At 46.7% G+C, this 16,443-nt stretch overlaps 1 protein-coding gene and 34 non-coding genes across 35 annotated transcripts in view; all 35 read left to right on the top strand.

Annotated features, from left to right (window-relative positions):
• LOC135735099 (CMP-N-acetylneuraminate-beta-galactosamide-alpha-2,3-sialyltransferase 1-like) overlaps positions 1-16,443 on the top strand; it is a 473,227-nt gene that overhangs the window by 167,023 nt on the left and 289,761 nt on the right. The window lies entirely within an intron of this gene.
• Positions 94-165, top strand: trnap-ugg (transfer RNA proline (anticodon UGG)). Its single transcript has one exon. It is a non-coding gene; the product is annotated as a tRNA-Pro (tRNA).
• trnai-aau (transfer RNA isoleucine (anticodon AAU)) lies at positions 243-316 on the top strand. The gene has a single exon. It is a non-coding gene; the product is annotated as a tRNA-Ile (tRNA).
• On the top strand, positions 397-469 carry trnaf-gaa (transfer RNA phenylalanine (anticodon GAA)). The gene has a single exon. It is a non-coding gene; the product is annotated as a tRNA-Phe (tRNA).
• On the top strand, positions 577-648 carry trnaq-cug (transfer RNA glutamine (anticodon CUG)). The gene has a single exon. It is a non-coding gene; the product is annotated as a tRNA-Gln (tRNA).
• On the top strand, positions 1,448-1,519 carry trnap-agg (transfer RNA proline (anticodon AGG)). Its single transcript has one exon. It is a non-coding gene; the product is annotated as a tRNA-Pro (tRNA).
• trnap-ugg (transfer RNA proline (anticodon UGG)) lies at positions 2,862-2,933 on the top strand. Its single transcript has one exon. It is a non-coding gene; the product is annotated as a tRNA-Pro (tRNA).
• On the top strand, positions 3,011-3,084 carry trnai-aau (transfer RNA isoleucine (anticodon AAU)). Its single transcript has one exon. It is a non-coding gene; the product is annotated as a tRNA-Ile (tRNA).
• Positions 3,165-3,237, top strand: trnaf-gaa (transfer RNA phenylalanine (anticodon GAA)). Its single transcript has one exon. It is a non-coding gene; the product is annotated as a tRNA-Phe (tRNA).
• trnaq-cug (transfer RNA glutamine (anticodon CUG)) lies at positions 3,345-3,416 on the top strand. The gene has a single exon. It is a non-coding gene; the product is annotated as a tRNA-Gln (tRNA).
• trnap-agg (transfer RNA proline (anticodon AGG)) lies at positions 4,216-4,287 on the top strand. The gene has a single exon. It is a non-coding gene; the product is annotated as a tRNA-Pro (tRNA).
• Positions 5,653-5,724, top strand: trnap-ugg (transfer RNA proline (anticodon UGG)). The gene has a single exon. It is a non-coding gene; the product is annotated as a tRNA-Pro (tRNA).
• Positions 5,802-5,875, top strand: trnai-aau (transfer RNA isoleucine (anticodon AAU)). Its single transcript has one exon. It is a non-coding gene; the product is annotated as a tRNA-Ile (tRNA).
• Positions 5,956-6,028, top strand: trnaf-gaa (transfer RNA phenylalanine (anticodon GAA)). The gene has a single exon. It is a non-coding gene; the product is annotated as a tRNA-Phe (tRNA).
• trnaq-cug (transfer RNA glutamine (anticodon CUG)) lies at positions 6,136-6,207 on the top strand. The gene has a single exon. It is a non-coding gene; the product is annotated as a tRNA-Gln (tRNA).
• Positions 7,007-7,078, top strand: trnap-agg (transfer RNA proline (anticodon AGG)). Its single transcript has one exon. It is a non-coding gene; the product is annotated as a tRNA-Pro (tRNA).
• trnap-ugg (transfer RNA proline (anticodon UGG)) lies at positions 8,433-8,504 on the top strand. Its single transcript has one exon. It is a non-coding gene; the product is annotated as a tRNA-Pro (tRNA).
• Positions 8,582-8,655, top strand: trnai-aau (transfer RNA isoleucine (anticodon AAU)). Its single transcript has one exon. It is a non-coding gene; the product is annotated as a tRNA-Ile (tRNA).
• Positions 8,736-8,808, top strand: trnaf-gaa (transfer RNA phenylalanine (anticodon GAA)). The gene has a single exon. It is a non-coding gene; the product is annotated as a tRNA-Phe (tRNA).
• Positions 8,916-8,987, top strand: trnaq-cug (transfer RNA glutamine (anticodon CUG)). Its single transcript has one exon. It is a non-coding gene; the product is annotated as a tRNA-Gln (tRNA).
• Positions 9,787-9,858, top strand: trnap-agg (transfer RNA proline (anticodon AGG)). The gene has a single exon. It is a non-coding gene; the product is annotated as a tRNA-Pro (tRNA).
• Positions 11,213-11,284, top strand: trnap-ugg (transfer RNA proline (anticodon UGG)). The gene has a single exon. It is a non-coding gene; the product is annotated as a tRNA-Pro (tRNA).
• Positions 11,362-11,435, top strand: trnai-aau (transfer RNA isoleucine (anticodon AAU)). The gene has a single exon. It is a non-coding gene; the product is annotated as a tRNA-Ile (tRNA).
• On the top strand, positions 11,516-11,588 carry trnaf-gaa (transfer RNA phenylalanine (anticodon GAA)). The gene has a single exon. It is a non-coding gene; the product is annotated as a tRNA-Phe (tRNA).
• Positions 11,696-11,767, top strand: trnaq-cug (transfer RNA glutamine (anticodon CUG)). The gene has a single exon. It is a non-coding gene; the product is annotated as a tRNA-Gln (tRNA).
• trnap-agg (transfer RNA proline (anticodon AGG)) lies at positions 12,567-12,638 on the top strand. The gene has a single exon. It is a non-coding gene; the product is annotated as a tRNA-Pro (tRNA).
• On the top strand, positions 13,993-14,064 carry trnap-ugg (transfer RNA proline (anticodon UGG)). Its single transcript has one exon. It is a non-coding gene; the product is annotated as a tRNA-Pro (tRNA).
• Positions 14,142-14,215, top strand: trnai-aau (transfer RNA isoleucine (anticodon AAU)). Its single transcript has one exon. It is a non-coding gene; the product is annotated as a tRNA-Ile (tRNA).
• trnaf-gaa (transfer RNA phenylalanine (anticodon GAA)) lies at positions 14,296-14,368 on the top strand. The gene has a single exon. It is a non-coding gene; the product is annotated as a tRNA-Phe (tRNA).
• trnaq-cug (transfer RNA glutamine (anticodon CUG)) lies at positions 14,476-14,547 on the top strand. The gene has a single exon. It is a non-coding gene; the product is annotated as a tRNA-Gln (tRNA).
• Positions 15,348-15,419, top strand: trnap-agg (transfer RNA proline (anticodon AGG)). Its single transcript has one exon. It is a non-coding gene; the product is annotated as a tRNA-Pro (tRNA).
• Positions 15,529-15,600, top strand: trnap-ugg (transfer RNA proline (anticodon UGG)). The gene has a single exon. It is a non-coding gene; the product is annotated as a tRNA-Pro (tRNA).
• trnai-aau (transfer RNA isoleucine (anticodon AAU)) lies at positions 15,678-15,751 on the top strand. The gene has a single exon. It is a non-coding gene; the product is annotated as a tRNA-Ile (tRNA).
• trnaf-gaa (transfer RNA phenylalanine (anticodon GAA)) lies at positions 15,832-15,904 on the top strand. Its single transcript has one exon. It is a non-coding gene; the product is annotated as a tRNA-Phe (tRNA).
• trnaq-cug (transfer RNA glutamine (anticodon CUG)) lies at positions 16,012-16,083 on the top strand. The gene has a single exon. It is a non-coding gene; the product is annotated as a tRNA-Gln (tRNA).

Here is a 16,443-nt window from a genome sequence, read left to right as displayed (position 1 = left end):
AACAGGCCCATCCCCAGGAACTGCTTGAGGAAGCTGGTGACTGCGTTGTTGTCACATGTTTCCAAGTGGCATGGCAAAAAGGAAGCAAGGCTTGGCTCGTTGGTCTGGGGGTATGATTCTCGCTTTGGGTGCGAGAGGTCCCGGGTTCAAATCCCGGACGAGCCCGTATATAGCTTTGTTTCCTGATGCTGCTACACTGTGGAAAATTCATGTCAGTCTTGGCAGAACCATTGCTGCTCCATGGCCGGTTAGCTCAGTTGGTTAGAGCGTTGTGCTAATAACGCCAAGGTCGCGGGTTCGACCCCCGTACGAGCCACGGCTTTTCTCTACATTCTATTGCAGACTGCTATATTGCTGTGATTTGTCATGAATTTTCCTGCCTGACCAACCTGTCTTGCCGAAATAGCTCAGTTGGGAGAGCGTTAGACTGAAGATCTAAAGGTCCCTGGTTCGATCCCGGGTTTCGGCATTGCGGGCCGTTTCCTGTCAGTTTGGCTTGCTGTGGTTTTGCTGACGGTCCCTGTCCGAGTGTCCTTTTCTCTGTGACGCAGTGGGTCAGGCGCTCAGGCAAAGAGTGGTTCCATGGTGTAACGGTTAGCACTCTGGACTCTGAATCCAGCGATCCGAGTTCAAATCTCGGTGGGACCTGTAACACTTTTTGGGTATCCAAGGGAACAGTGTTTCTTACCCCAAAACAATCCCCACGCCCTTTAAGCCTTTCTACCAGAGCACTCAGGATGTAGACAAAAAATTAGTTAATTCAAGCAACATTGAGCACTTTTCCAGTTCTCCCTGGCGATGGACCAACAACGCACAAGTCGCCAAATTTCAGCAAACCTAAGGACGTTACAAGGAAGCAAATTAAACATGTACGAAAACTTAGGATAAATGAAAAATGCATTGACGTTTAGGACAAAAGAAACACGCAGCTCATGTGTACAGGCCAAAGGAAACACACAGCTCATGTGTACAATCTGACAGTGAAATGTATTTAAAAGACTTACCAGCAATGACAGGAAGACAAATGAACATTGAAAAAAATGATTCCAATTTTAAATCGCAACAAAATGCTCTAGGAATGTAAAGCTCCTGCTCCATGTTGCTTTGAGAAATAACATCCGTATAGGAGACGTTCATGTGTGTGCTCAGGTGTCATACTGAGGACCGACACTGGGACCTGTTGGCTTTTTGAGGCAAAACGTAAGAGCAGGACCCAATGTAAAGCTTCAAGCTTACGGTCTGTAACATCTGTGCAATTCACAACAAACCACAATCACGTGGAGAATGCGGGCATCGATCCCGCTACCTCTCGCATGCTAAGCGAGCGCTCCACCATTTGAGCTAATTCCCCTTACCCCTGCCTCTTGACTGCTTTGGCTTGTTGAAAGGTGGCTGCGACGTTGTGGGAAAGTGTTTGTGAGGGCGGCAGGGCTGGCACCAAACAAGTGGCTCGTTGGTCTAGGGGTATGATTCTCGCTTAGGGTGCGAGAGGTCCCGGGTTCAAATCCCGGACGAGCCCTCTTTAGACTGATCCCTATGAGCTTTAACACACAACACCGCTGTGTATGGCTATCCTGGCAGGAAAGTAATGTCAATGAGAAACCTGCAAAGGACGTCAGAGACCTCTCAGCGACACGTCCGCCTTTGGCCTTTCCAGGTCGAAACCATGTCCGAGGGGGTTCTTGTTTGTTAACCCCTAGACGATCCCCCTACCCTTTAAGCTTTCTACCGGAGGGCTTGCTGTTTTAACAAGCGATGAGTTAATTTCAAGCAACACAATTGACTCAACCCGAAAAATGACCCAGGCTATTCGACCTATTCCCTCCTGGCCGGGAGAAGCACATCATCCTGGCCACTGGGCCTGGGTAGGTACCCTGAGGTGCCTGGAGCTATGAGACTTAAATATACAACCAGGCTAGTGATGCATGGTGTACGGATGATTTATCGGAATTTTCTCCTAAAATCTAAAATCAACACTTGGAAAATGCGATAAAGACATGGCTTCTAAGATGTTACTTGACGTTACAACTTACACTAAGTATTGGGATGCCCCTTCTAATAAAGATGTTTGGGGTGACACAGTTGGCACCCCAAACAGAGCACAGCTGTCTCACAGCAAGAAGGTCCCCTGTTCAAGCCCTGGCTGGGTCAGGAGGCCTTTCTGTGTGGAGTTTACATGTTCTCCTTGAGTCAGCATGGAATTACTCTGGGCACTGCATTATTTGGTGTCCTTAAACAGTCCAGAAACAACACACACGTTGATCTATACACACACACAGAAACCGAGGGAAGGGCAATTTGACATCTCCAATTCACCTAACGTGCATTTCTGACTTTGCCAATAACCAGTTCTCACCATGAATATAGCCATAGATGCTGAACTGGTTTTAATAGTAAATTAACATATTTATCTATTCCACTTTCTCCAATCAATACAAATATAAATGCTATACCATACAGACCATGTCAAATAATTTTGTTTCCATTTATGTTGCAACAGTTTTGGAAAGGACTTTTTCTGTGCTGAAATGACTGTGGCCCTGTGAACAAATCATTGAAGGGTTTAGGTGATGAGTGTTTTGTTCAGAGCCTGTAATTCATAACAAAGGTGTTCAGCTGGGTTCAGGTCCACGATTATGCAGACCAGTCGACTTCTCTCACACCATTTCAAATATTAAGAAATAAGCATGTACTAATATCGATAAGAGCTTATTTTGACACCAGCCCAACACTAGGGCTCATTGTGGCTAAACAGAGGGGCAGGACCCAACAGGCCCATCCCCAGGAACTGCTTGAGGAAGCTGGTGACTGCGTTGTTGTCACATGTTTCCAAGTGGCATGGCAAAAAGGAAGCAAGGCTTGGTTCGTTGGTCTGGGGGTATGATTCTCGCTTTGGGTGCGAGAGGTCCCGGGTTCAAATCCCGGACGAGCCCGTATATAGCTTTGTTTCCTGATGCTGCTACACTGTGGAAAATTCATGTCAGTCTTGGCAGAACCATTGCTGCTCCATGGCCGGTTAGCTCAGTTGGTTAGAGCGTTGTGCTAATAACGCCAAGGTCGCGGGTTCGACCCCCGTACGAGCCACGGCTTTTCTCTACATTCTATTGCAGACTGCTATATTGCTGTGATTTGTCATGAATTTTCCTGCCTGACCAACCTGTCTTGCCGAAATAGCTCAGTTGGGAGAGCGTTAGACTGAAGATCTAAAGGTCCCTGGTTCGATCCCGGGTTTCGGCATTGCGGGCCGTTTCCTGTCAGTTTGGCTTGCTGTGGTTTTGCTGACGGTCCCTGTCCGAGTGTCCTTTTCTCTGTGACGCAGTGGGTCAGGCGCTCAGGCAAAGAGTGGTTCCATGGTGTAACGGTTAGCACTCTGGACTCTGAATCCAGCGATCCGAGTTCAAATCTCGGTGGGACCTGTAACACTTTTTGGGTATCCAAGGGAACAGTGTTTCTTACCCCAAAACAATCCCCACGCCCTTTAAGCCTTTCTACCAGAGCACTCAGGATGTAGACAAAAAATTAGTTAATTCAAGCAACATTGAGCACTTTTCCAGTTCTCCCTGGCGATGGACCAACAACGCACAAGTCGCCAAATTTCAGCAAACCTAAGGACGTTACAAGGAAGCAAATTAAACATGTACGAAAACTTAGGATAAATGAAAAATGCATTGACGTTTAGGACAAAAGAAACACGCAGCTCATGTGTACAGGCCAAAGGAAACACACAGCTCATGTGTACAATCTGACAGTGAAATGTATTTAAAAGACTTACCAGCAATGACAGGAAGACAAATGAACATTGAAAAAAATGATTCCAATTTTAAATCGCAACAAAATGCTCTAGGAATGTAAAGCTCCTGCTCCATGTTGCTTTGAGAAATAACATCCGTATAGGAGACGTTCATGTGTGTGCTCAGGTGTCATACTGAGGACCGACACTGGGACCTGTTGGCTTTTTGAGGCAAAACGTAAGAGCAGGACCCAATGTAAAGCTTCAAGCTTACGGTCTGTAACATCTGTGCAATTCACAACAAACCACAATCACGTGGAGAATGCGGGCATCGATCCCGCTACCTCTCGCATGCTAAGCGAGCGCTCCACCATTTGAGCTAATTCTCCTTACCCCTGCCTCTTGACTGCTTTGGCTTGTTGAAAGGTGGCTGCGACGTTGTGGGAAAGTGTTTGTGAGGGCGGCAGGGCTGGCACCAAACAAGTGGCTCGTTGGTCTAGGGGTATGATTCTCGCTTAGGGTGCGAGAGGTCCCGGGTTCAAATCCCGGACGAGCCCTCTTTAGACTGATCCCTATGAGCTTTAACACACAACACCGCTGTGTATGGCTATCCTGGCAGGAAAGTAATGTCAATGAGAAACCTGCAAAGGACGTCAGAGACCTCTCAGCGACACGTCCGCCTTTGGCCTTTCCAGGTCGAAACCATGTCCGAGGGGGTTCTTGTTTGTTAACCCCTAGACGATCCCCCTACCCTTTAAGCTTTCTACCGGAGGGCTTGCTGTTTTAACAAGCGATGAGTTAATTTCAAGCAACACAATTGACTCAACCCGAAAAATGACCCAGGCTATTCGACCTATTCCCTCCTGGCCGGGAGAAGCACATCATCCTGGCCACTGGGCCTGGGTAGGTACCCTGAGGTGCCTGGAGCTATGAGACTTAAATATACAACCAGGCTAGTGATGCATGGTGTCCAATTTAGTTTACGGATGATTTATCGGAATTTTCTCTTAAAATCTAAAATCAACACTTGGAAAATGCGATAAAGACATGGCTTCTAAGATGTTACTTGACGTTACAACTTACACTAAGTATTGGGATGCCCCTTCTAATAAAGATGTTTGGGGTGACACAGTTGGCACCCCAAACAGAGCACAGCTGTCTCACAGCTGTCTCACAGCAAGAAGGTCCCCTGTTCAAGCCCTGGCTGGGTCAGGAGGCCTTTCTGTGTGGAGTTTACATGTTCTCCTTGAGTCAGCATGGAATTACTCTGGGCACTGCATTATTTGGTGTCCTTAAACAGTCCAGAAACAACACACACGTTGATCTATACACACACACAGAAACCGAGGGAAGGGCAATTTGACATCTCCAATTCACCTAACGTGCATTTCTGACTTTGCCAATAACCAGTTCTCACCATGAATATAGCCATAGATGCTGAACTGGTTTTAATAGTAAATTAACATATTTATCTATTCCACTTTCTCCAATCAATACAAATATAAATGCTATACCATACAGACCATGTCAAATAATTTTGTTTCCATTTATGTTGCAACAGTTTTGGAAAGGACTTTTTCTGTGCTGAAATGACTGTGGCCCTGTGAACAAATCATTGAAGGGTTTAGGTGATGAGTGTTTTGTTCAGAGCCTGTAATTCATAACAAAGGTGTTCAGCTGGGTTCAGGTCCACGATTATGCAGACCAGTCGACTTCTCTCACACCATTTCAAATATTAAGAAATAAGCATGTACTAATATCGATAAGAGCTTATTTTGACACCAGCCCAACACTAGGGCTCATTGTGGCTAAACAGAGGAGCAGGACCCAACAGGCCCATCCCCAGGAACTGCTTGAGGAAGCTGGTGACTGCGTTGTTGTCACATGTTTCCCAGTGGCATGGCAAAAAGGAAGCAAGGCTTGGCTCGTTGGTCTAGGGGTATGATTCTCGCTTTGGGTGCGAGAGGTCCCGGGTTCAAATCCCGGACGAGCCCGTATATAGCTTTGTTTCTTGATGCTGCTACACTGTGGAAAATTCATGTCAGTCTTGGCAGAACCATTGCTGCTCCATGGCCGGTTAGCTCAGTTGGTTAGAGCGTGGTGCTAATAACGCCAAGGTCGCGGGTTCGACCCCCGTACGGGCCATGGCTTTTCTCTACATTCTATTGCAGACTGCTATATTGCTGTGATTTGTCATGAAAATTCCTGCCTGACCAACCTGTCTTGCCGAAATAGATCAGTTGGGAGAGCGTTAGACTGAAGATCTAAAGGTCCCTGGTTCGATCCCGGGTTTCGGCATTGCGGGCCGTTTCCTGTCAGTTTGGCTTGCTGTGGTTTTGCTGACGGTCCCTGTCCGAGTGTCCTTTTCTCTGTCACGCAGTGGGTCAGGCGCTCAGGCAAAGAGTGGTTCCATGGTGTAACGGTTAGCACTCTGGACTCTGAATCCAGCGATCCGAGTTCAAATCTCGGTGGGACCTGTAACACTTTTTGGGTATCCAAGGGAACAGTGTTTCTTACCCCAAAACAATCCCCACGCCCTTTAAGCCTTTCTACCAGAGCACTCAGGATGTAGACAAAAAATTAGTTAATTCAAGCAACATTGAGCACTTTTCCAGTTCTCCCTGGCGATGGGCCAACAACGCACAAGTCGCCAAATTTCAGCAAACCTAAGGACGTTACAAGGAAGCAAATTAAACATGTACGAAAACTTAGGATAAATGAAAAATGCATTGACGTTTAGGACAAAAGAAACACGCAGCTCATGTGTACAGGCCAAAGGAAACACACAGCTCATGTGTACAATCTGACAGTGAAATGTATTTAAAAGACTTACCAGCAATGACAGGAAGACAAATGAACATTGAAAAAAATGATTCCAATTTTAAATCGCAACAAAATGCTCTAGGAATGTAAAGCTCCTGCTCCATGTTGCTTTGAGAAATAACATCCGTATAGGAGACGTTCATGTGTGTGCTCAGGTGTCATACTGAGGACCGACACTGGGACCTGTTGGCTTTTTGAGGCAAAACGTAAGAGCAGGACCCAATGTAAAGCTTCACGCTTACGGTCTGTAACATCAGTGCAATTCACAACAAACCACAATCACGTGGAGAATCCGGGCATTGATCCCGCTACCTCTCGCATGCTAAGCGAGCGCTCTACCATTTGAGCTAATTCCCCTTACCCCTGCCTCTTGACTGCTTTGGCTTGTTGAAAGGTGGCTGCGACGTTGTGGGAAAGTGTTTGTGAGGGCGGCAGGGCTGGCACCAAACAAGTGGCTCGTTGGTCTAGGGGTATGATTCTCGCTTAGGGTGCGAGAGGTCCCGGGTTCAAATCCCGGACGAGCCCTCTTTAGACTGATCCCTATGAGCTTTAACACACAACACCGCTGTGTATGGCAATCCTGTCAGGAAAGTAATGTCAACGAGAAACCTGCAAAGGACGTCAGAGACCTCTCAGCGACGCGTCCGCCTTTGGCCTTTCCAGGTCGAAACCATGTCCGAGGGGGTCCTTGTTTGTTAACCCCTAGACGATCCCCCTACCCTTTAAGCTTTCTACCGGAGGGCTTGCTGTTTTAACAAGCGATGAGTTAATTTCAAGCAACACAATTGACTCAACCCGAAAAATGACCCAGGCTATTCGACCTACTCCCTCCTGGCCGGGAGAAGCACATCATCCTGGCCACTGGGCCTGGGTAGGTATCCTGAGGTGCCTGGAGCTATGAGACTTAAATATACAACCAGGCTAGTGATGCATGGTGTCCAATTTAGTTTACGGATGATTTATCGGAATTTTCTCCTAAAATCTAAAATCAACACTTGGAAAATGCGATAAAGACATGGCTTCTAAGATGTTACTTGACGTTACAACTTACACTAAGTATTGGGATGCCCCTTCTAATAAAGATGTTTGGGGTGACACAGTTGGCACCCCAAACAGAGCACAGCTGTCTCACAGCAAGAAGGTCCCCTGTTCAAGCCCTGGCTGGGTCAGGAGGCCTTTCTGTGTGGAGTTTACATGTTCTCCTTGAGTCAGCATGGAATTACTCTGGGCACTGCATTATTTGGTGTCCTTAAACAGTCCAGAAACAAAACACACGTTGATCTATACACACACACAGAAACCGAGGGAAGGGCAATTTGACATCTCCAATTCACCTAACGTGCATTTCTGACTTTGCCAATAACCAGTTCTCACCATGAATATAGCCATAGATGCTGAACTGGTTTTAATAGTAAATTAACATATTTATCTATTCCACTTTCTCCAATCAATACAAATATAAATGCTATACCATACAGACCATGTCAAATAATTTTGTTTCCATTTATGTTGCAACAGTTTTGGAAAGGACTTTTTCTGTGCTGAAATGACTGTGGCCCTGTGAACAAATCATTGAAGGGTTTGGGTGATGAGTGTTTTGTTCAGAGCCTGTAATTCATAACAAAGGTGTTCAGCTGGGTTCAGGTCCACGATTATGCAGACCAGTCGACTTCTCTCACACCATTTCAAATATTAAGAAATAAGCATGTACTAATATCGATAAGAGCTTATTTTGACACCAGCCCAACACTAGGGCTCATTGTGGCTAAACAGAGGAGCAGGACCCAACAGGCCCATCCCCAGGAACTGCTTGAGGAAGCTGGTGACTGCGTTGTTGTCACATGTTTGCCAGTGGCATGGCAAAAAGGAAGCAAGGCTTGGCTCGTTGGTCTAGGGGTATGATTCTCGCTTTGGGTGCGAGAGGTCCCGGGTTCAAATCCCGGACGAGCCCGTATATAGCTTTGTTTCTTGATGCTGCTACACTGTGGAAAATTCATGTCAGTCTTGGCAGAACCATTGGTGCTCCATGGCCGGTTAGCTCAGTTGGTTAGAGCGTGGTGCTAATAACGCCAAGGTCGCGGGTTCGACCCCCGTACGGGCCACGGCTTTTCTCTACATTCTATTGCAGACTGCTATATTGCTGTGATTTGTCATGAAAATTCCTGCCTGACCAACCTGTCTTGCCGAAATAGCTCAGTTGGGAGAGCGTTAGACTGAAGATCTAAAGGTCCCTGGTTCGATCCCGGGTTTCGGCATTGCGGGCCGTATCCTGTCAGTTTGGCTTGCTGTGGTTTTGCTGACGGTCCCTGTCCGAGTGTCCTTTTCTCTGTGACGCAGTGGGTCAGGCGCTCAGGCAAAGAGTGGTTCCATGGTGTAACGGTTAGCACTCTGGACTCTGAATCCAGCGATCCGAGTTCAAATCTCGGTGGGACCTGTAACACTTTTTGGGTATCCAACGGAACAGTGTTTCTTACCCCAAAACAATCCCCACGCCCTTTAAGCCTTTCTACCAGAGCACTCAGGATGTAGACAAAAAATTAGTTAATTCAAGCAACATTGAGCACTTTTCCAGTTCTCCCTGGCGATGGGCCAACAACGCACAAGTCGCCAAATTTCAGCAAACCTAAGGACGTTACAAGGAAGCAAATTAAACATGTACGAAAACTTAGGATAAATGAAAAATGCATTGACGTTTAGGACAAAAGAAACACGCAGCTCATGTGTACAGGCCAAAGGAAACACACAGCTCATGTGTACAATCTGACAGTGAAATGTATTTAAAAGACTTACCAGCAATGACAAGAAGACAAATGAACATTGAAAAAAATGATTCCAATTTTAAATCGCAACAAAATGCTCTAGGAATGTAAAGCTCCTGCTCCATGTTGCTTTGAGAAATAACATCCGTATAGGAGACGTTCATGTGTGTGCTCAGGTGTCATAATGAGGACCGACACTGGGACCTGTTGGCTTTTTGAGGCAAAACGTAAGAGCAGGACCCAATGTAAAGCTTCACGCTTACGGTCTGTAACATCAGTGCAATTCACAACCAACCACAATCACGTGGAGAATGCGGGCATCGATCCCGCTACCTCTCGCATGCTAAGCGAGGGCTCTACCATTTGAGCTAATTCCCCTTACCCCTGCCTCTTGACTGCTTTGGCTTGTTGAAAGGTGGCTGCGACGTTGTGGGAAAGTGTTTGTGAGGGCGGCAGGGCTGGCACCAAACAAGTGGCTCGTTGGTCTAGGGGTATGATTCTCGCTTAGGGTGCGAGAGGTCCCCGGTTCAAATCCCGGACGAGCCCTCTTTAGACTGATCCCTATGAGCTTTAACACACAACACTGCTGTGTATGGCAAACCTGGCAGAAAAGTAATGTCAACGAGAAACCTGCAATGGACGTCAGAGACCTCTCAGCGACGCGTCCGCCTTTGGCCTTTCCAGGTCGAAACCATGTCCGAGGGGGTCCTTGTTTGTTAACCCCTAGACGATCCCCCTACCCTTTAAGCTTTCTACAGGAGGGCTTGCTGTTTTAACAAGCGATGAGTTAATTTCAAGCAACACAATTGACTCAACCCGAAAAATGACCCAGGCTATTCGACCTACTCCCTCCTGGCCGGGAGAAGCACATCATCCTGGCCACTGGGCCTGGGTAGGTACCCTGAGGTGCCTGGAGCTATGAGACTTAAATATACAACCAGGCTAGTGATGCATGGTGTCCAATTTAGTTTACGGATGATTTATCGGAATTTTCTCCTAAAATCTAAAATCAACACTTGGAAAATGCGATAAAGACATGGCTTCTAAGATGTTACTTGACGTTACAACTTACACTAAGTATTGGGATGCCCCTTCTAATAAAGATGTTTGGGGTGACACAGTTGGCACCCCAATCAGAGCACAGCTGTCTCACAGCAAGAAGGTCCCCTGTTCAAGCCCTGGCTGGGACAGGAGGCCTTTCTGTGTGGAGTTTACATGTTCTCCTTGAGTCAGCATGGAATTACTCTGGGCACTGCATTATTTGGTGTTCTTAAACAGTCCAGAAACAACACACACGTTGATCTATACACACACACAGAAACCGAGGGAAGGGCAATTTGACATCTCCAATTCACCTAACGTGCATTTCTGACTTTGCCAATAACCAGTTCTCACCATGAATATAGCCATAGATGCTGAACTGGTTTTAATAGTAAATTAACATATTTATCTATTCCACTTTCTCCAATCAATACAAATATAAATGCTATACCATACAGACCATGTCAAAAAATTTTGTTTCCATTTATGTTGCAACAGTTTTGGAAAGGACTTTTTCTGTGCTGAAATGACTGTGGCCCTGTGAACAAATCATTGAAGGGTTTGGGTGATGAGTGTTTTGTTCAGAGCCTGTAATTCATAACAAAGGTGTTCAGCTGGGTTCAGGTCCACGATTATGCAGACCAGTCGACTTCTCTCACACCATTTCAAATATTAAGAAATAAGCATGTACTAATATCGATAAGAGCTTATTTTGACACCAGCCCAACACTAGGGCTCATTGTGGCTAAACAGAGGAGCAGGACCCAACAGGCCCATCCCCAGGAACTGCTTGAGGAAGCTGGTGACTGCGTTGTTGTCACATGTTTCCCAGTGGCATGGCAAAAAGGAAGCAAGGCTTGGCTCGTTGGTCTGGGGGTATGATTCTCGCTTTGGGTGCGAGAGGTCCCGGGTTCAAATCCCGGACGAGCCCGTATATAACTTTGTTTCTTGATGCTGCTACACTGTGGAAAATTCATGTCAGTCTTGGCAGAACCATTGGTGCTCCATGGCCGGTTAGCTCAGTTGGTTAGAGCGTGGTGCTAATAACGCCAAGGTCGCGGGTTCGACCCCCGTACGGGCCACGGCTTTTCTCTACATTCTATTGCAGACTGCTATATTGCTGTGATTTGTCATGAAAATTCCTGCCTGACCAACCTGTCTTGCCGAAATAGCTCAGTTGGGAGAGCGTTAGACTGAAGATCTAAAGGTCCCTGGTTCGATCCCGGGTTTCGGCATTGCGGGCCGTATCCTGTCAGTTTGGCTTGCTGTGGTTTTGCTGACGGTCCCTGTCCGAGTGTCCTTTTCTCTGTGACGCAGTGGGTCAGGCGCTCAGGCAAAGAGTGGTTCCATGGTGTAACGGTTAGCACTCTGGACTCTGAATCCAGCGATCCGAGTTCAAATCTCGGTGGGACCTGTAACCCTTTTTGGGTATCCAAGGGAACAGTGTTTCTTACCCCAAAACAATCCCCACGCCCTTTAAGCCTTTCTACCAGAGCACTCAGGATGTAGACAAAAAATTAGTTAATTCAAGCAACATTGAGCACTTTTCCAGTTCTCCCTGGCGATGGGCCAACAACGCACAAGTCGCCAAATTTCAGCAAACCTAAGGACGTTACAAGGAAGCAAATTAAACATGTACGAAAACTTAGGATAAATGAAAAATGCCTTGACGTTTAGGACAAAAGAAACACGCAGCTCATGTGTACAGGCCAAAGGAAACATACAGCTCATGTGTACAATCTGACAGTGAAATGTATTTAAAAGACTTACCAGCAATGACAGGAAGACAAATGAACATTGAAAAAAATGATTCCAATTTTAAATCGCAACAAAATGCTCTAGGAATGTAAAGCTCCTGCTCCAAGTTGCTTTGAGAAATAACATCCGTATAGGAGACGTTCATGTGTGTGCTCAGGTGTCATAATGAGGACCGACACTGGGACCTGTTGGCTTTTTGAGGCAAAACGTAAGAGCAGGACCCAATGTAAAGCTTCACGCTTACGGTCTGTAACATCAGTGCAATTCACAACAAACCACAATCACGTGGAGAATGCGGGCATCGATCCCGCTACCTCTCGCATGCTAAGCGAGCGCTCTATCATTTGAGCTAATTCCCCTTACCCCTGCCTCTTGACTGCTTTGGCTTGTTGAAAGGTGGCTGCGACGTTGTGGGAAAGTGTTTGTGAGGGCGGCAGGGCTGGCACCAAACAAGTGGCTCGTTGGTCTAGGGGTATGATTCTCGCTTAGGGTGCGAGAGGTCCCGGGTTCAAATCCCGGACGAGCCCTCTTTAGACTGATCCCTATGAGCTTTAACACACAACACCGCTGTGTATGGCAATCCTGGCAGGAAAGTAATGTCAACGAGAAACCTGCAAAGGACGTCAGAGACCTCTCAGCGACGCGTCCGCCTTTGGCCTTTCCAGGTCGAAACCATGTCCGAGGGGGTCCTTGTTTGTTAACCCCTAGACGATCCCCCTACCCTTTAAGCTTTCTACCGGAGGGCTTGCTGTTTTAACAAGCGATGAGTTAATTTCAAGCAACACAATTGACTCAACCCGAAAAATGACCCAGGCTATTCGACCTACTCCCTCCTGGCCGGGAGAAGCACATCATCCTGGCCACTGGGCCTGGGTAGGAACCCTGAGGTGCCTGGAGCTATGAGACTTAAATATACAACCAGGCTAGTGATGCATGGTGTCCAATTTAGTTTACGGATGATTTATCGGAATTTTCTCCTAAAATCTAAAATCAACACTTGGAAAAGGCGATAAAGACATGGCTTCTAAGATGTTACTTGACGTTACAACTTACACTAAGTATTGGGATGCCCCTTCTAAAAAAGATGTTTGGGGTGACACAGTTGGCACCCCAAACAGAGCACAGCTGTCTCAAAGCAAGAAGGTCCCCTGTTCAAGCCCTGGCTGGGTCAGGAGGCCTTTCTGTGTGGAGATTACATGTTCTCCTTAAGTCAGCATGGAATTACTCTGGGCACTGCATTATTTGGTGTCCTTAAACAGTCCAGAAACAACACACACGTTGATCTATACACACACACAGAAACCGAGGGAAGGGCAATTTGACATCTCCAATTCACCTAACGTGCATTTCTGACTTTGCCAATAACCAGTTCTCACCATGAATATAGCCATAGATGCTGAACTGGTTTTAATAGTAAATTAACATATTTATCTATTCCACTTTCTCCAATCAATACAAATATAAATGCTATACCATACAGACCATGTCAAATAATTTTGTTTCCATTTATGTTGCAACAGTTTTGGAAAGGACTTTTTCTGTGCTGAAATGACTGTGGCCCTGTGAACAAATCATTGAAGGGTTTGGGTGATGAGTGTTTTGTTCAGAGCCTGTAATTCATAACAAAGGTGTTCAGCTGGGTTCAGGTCCACGATTATGCAGACCAGTCGACTTCTCTCACACCATTTCAAATATTAAGAAATAAGCATGTACTAATATCGATAAGAGCTTATTTTGACACCAGCCCAACACTAGGGCTCATTGTGGCTAAACAGAGGAGCAGGACCCAACAGGCCCATCCCCAGGAACTGCTTGAGGAAGCTGGTGACTGCGTTGTTGTCACATGTTTCCCAGTGGCATGGCAAAAAGGAAGCAAGGCTTGGCTCGTTGGTCTAGGGGTATGATTCTCGCTTTGGGTGCGAGAGGTCCTGGGTTCAAATCTCGGACGAGCCCGTATATAGCTTTGTTTCTTGATGCTGCTACACTGTGGAAAATTCATGTCAGTCTTGGCAGAACCATTGGTGCTCCATGGCCGGTTAGCTCAGTTGGTTAGAGCGTGGTGCTAATAACGCCAAGGTCGCGGGTTCGACCCCCGTACGGGCCACGGCTTTTCTCTACATTCTATTGCAGACTGCTATATTGCTGTGATTTGTCATGAAAATTCCTGCCTGACCAACCTGTCTTGCCGAAATAGCTCAGTTGGGAGAGCGTTAGACTGAAGATCTAAAGGTCCCTGGTTCGATCCCGGGTTTCGGCATTGCGGGCCGTTTCCTGTCAGTTTGGCTTGCTGTGGTTTTGCTGACGGTCCCTGTCCGAGTGTCCTTTTCTCTGTGACGCAGTGGGTCAGGCGCTCAGGCAAAGAGTGGTTCCATGGTGTAACGGTTAGCACTCTGGACTCTGAATCCAGCGATCCGAGTTCAAATCTCGGTGGGACCTGTAACACTTTTTGGGTATCCAAGGGAACAGTGTTTCTTACCCCAAAACAATCCCCACGCCCTTTAAGCCTTTCTACCAGAGCACTCAGGATGTAGACAAAAAATTAGTTAATTCAAGCGACATTGAGCACTTTTCCAGTTCTCCCTGGCGATGGGCCAACAACGCACAAGTCGCCAAATTTCAGCAAACCTAAGGACGTTACAAGGAAGCAAATTAAACATGTACGAAAACTTAGGATAAATGAAAAATGCATTGACGTTTAGGACAAAAGAAACACGCAGCTCATGTGTACAGGCCAAAGGAAACACACAGCTCATGTGTACAATCTGACAGTGAAATGTATTTAAAAGACTTACCAGCAATGACAGGAAGACAAATGAACATTGAAAAAAATGATTCCAATTTTAAATCGCAACAAAATGCTCTAGGAATGTAAAGCTCCTGCTCCATGTTGCTTTGAGAAATAACATCCATATAGGAGACGTTCATGTGTGTGCTCAGGTGTCATACTGAAGACCGACACTGGGACCTGTTGGCTTTTTGAGGCAAAACGTAAGAGCAGGACCCAATGTAAAGCTTCACGCTTACGGTCTGTAACATCAGTGCTATTCACAACAAACCACAATCACGTGGAGAATGCGGGCATCGATCCCGCTACCTCTCGCATGCTAAGCGAGCGCTCTACCATTTGAGCTTATTCCCCTTACCCCTGCCTCTTGACTGCTTTGGCTTGTTGAAAGGTGGCTGCGACGTTGTGGGAAAGTGTTTGTGAGGGCGGCAGGGCTGGCACCAAAACAAGTGGCTCGTTGGTCTAGGGGTATGATTCTCGCTTAGGGTGCGAGAGGTCCCGGGTTCAAATCCCGGACGAGCCCTCTTTAGACTGATCCCTATGAGCTTTAACACACAACACCGTAATGTCAACAACCGACTGCGTTGTTGTCACATGTTTCCCAGTGGCATGGCAAAAAGGAAGCAAGGCTAGGCTCGTTGGTCTAGGGGTATGATTCTCGCTTTGGGTGCGAGAGGTCCCGGGTTCAAATCTCGGACGAGCCCGTATATAGCTTTGTTTCTTGATGCTGCTACACTGTGGAAAATTCATGTCAGTCTTGGCAGAACCATTGGTGCTCCATGGCCGGTTAGCTCAGTTGGTTAGAGCGTGGTGCTAATAACGCCAAGGTCGCGGGTTCGACCCCCGTACGGGCCACGGCTTTTCTCTACATTCTATTGCAGACTGCTATATTGCTGTGATTTGTCATGAAAATTCCTGCCTGACCAACCTGTCTTGCCGAAATAGCTCAGTTGGGAGAGCGTTAGACTGAAGATCTAAAGGTCCCTGGTTCGATCCCGGGTTTCGGCATTGCGGGCCGTTTCCTGTCAGTTTGGCTTGCTGTGGTTTTGCTGACGGTCCCTGTCCGAGTGTCCTTTTCTCTGTGACGCAGTGGGTCAGGCGCTCAGGCAAAGAGTGGTTCCATGGTGTAACGGTTAGCACTCTGGACTCTGAATCCAGCGATCCGAGTTCAAATCTCGGTGGGACCTGTAACACTTTTTGGGTATCCAAGGGAACAGTGTTTCTTACCCCAAAACAATCCCCACGCCCTTTAAGCCTTTCTACCAGAGCACTCAGGATGTAGACAAAAAATTAGTTAATTCAAGCAACATTGAGCACTTTTCCAGTTCTCCCTGGCGATGGGCCAACAACGCACAAGTCGCCAAATTTCAGCAAACCTAAGGACGTTACAAGGAAGCAAATTAAACATGTACGAAAACTTAGGATAAATGAAAAATGCATTGACGTTTAGGACAAAAGAAACACGCAGCTCATGTGTACAGGCCAAAGGAAACACACAGCTCATGTGTACAATCTGACAGTGAAATGTATTTAAAAGACTTACCAGC

Source organism: Paramisgurnus dabryanus, chromosome 19, assembly GCF_030506205.2.
Source record: "Paramisgurnus dabryanus chromosome 19, PD_genome_1.1, whole genome shotgun sequence".
Taxonomy (NCBI): Eukaryota; Metazoa; Chordata; class Actinopteri; order Cypriniformes; family Cobitidae; genus Paramisgurnus; species Paramisgurnus dabryanus.
The sequence above is the reverse complement of the archived record's forward strand: the minus strand, read 5'-3'. Positions and strand labels throughout refer to the sequence as shown.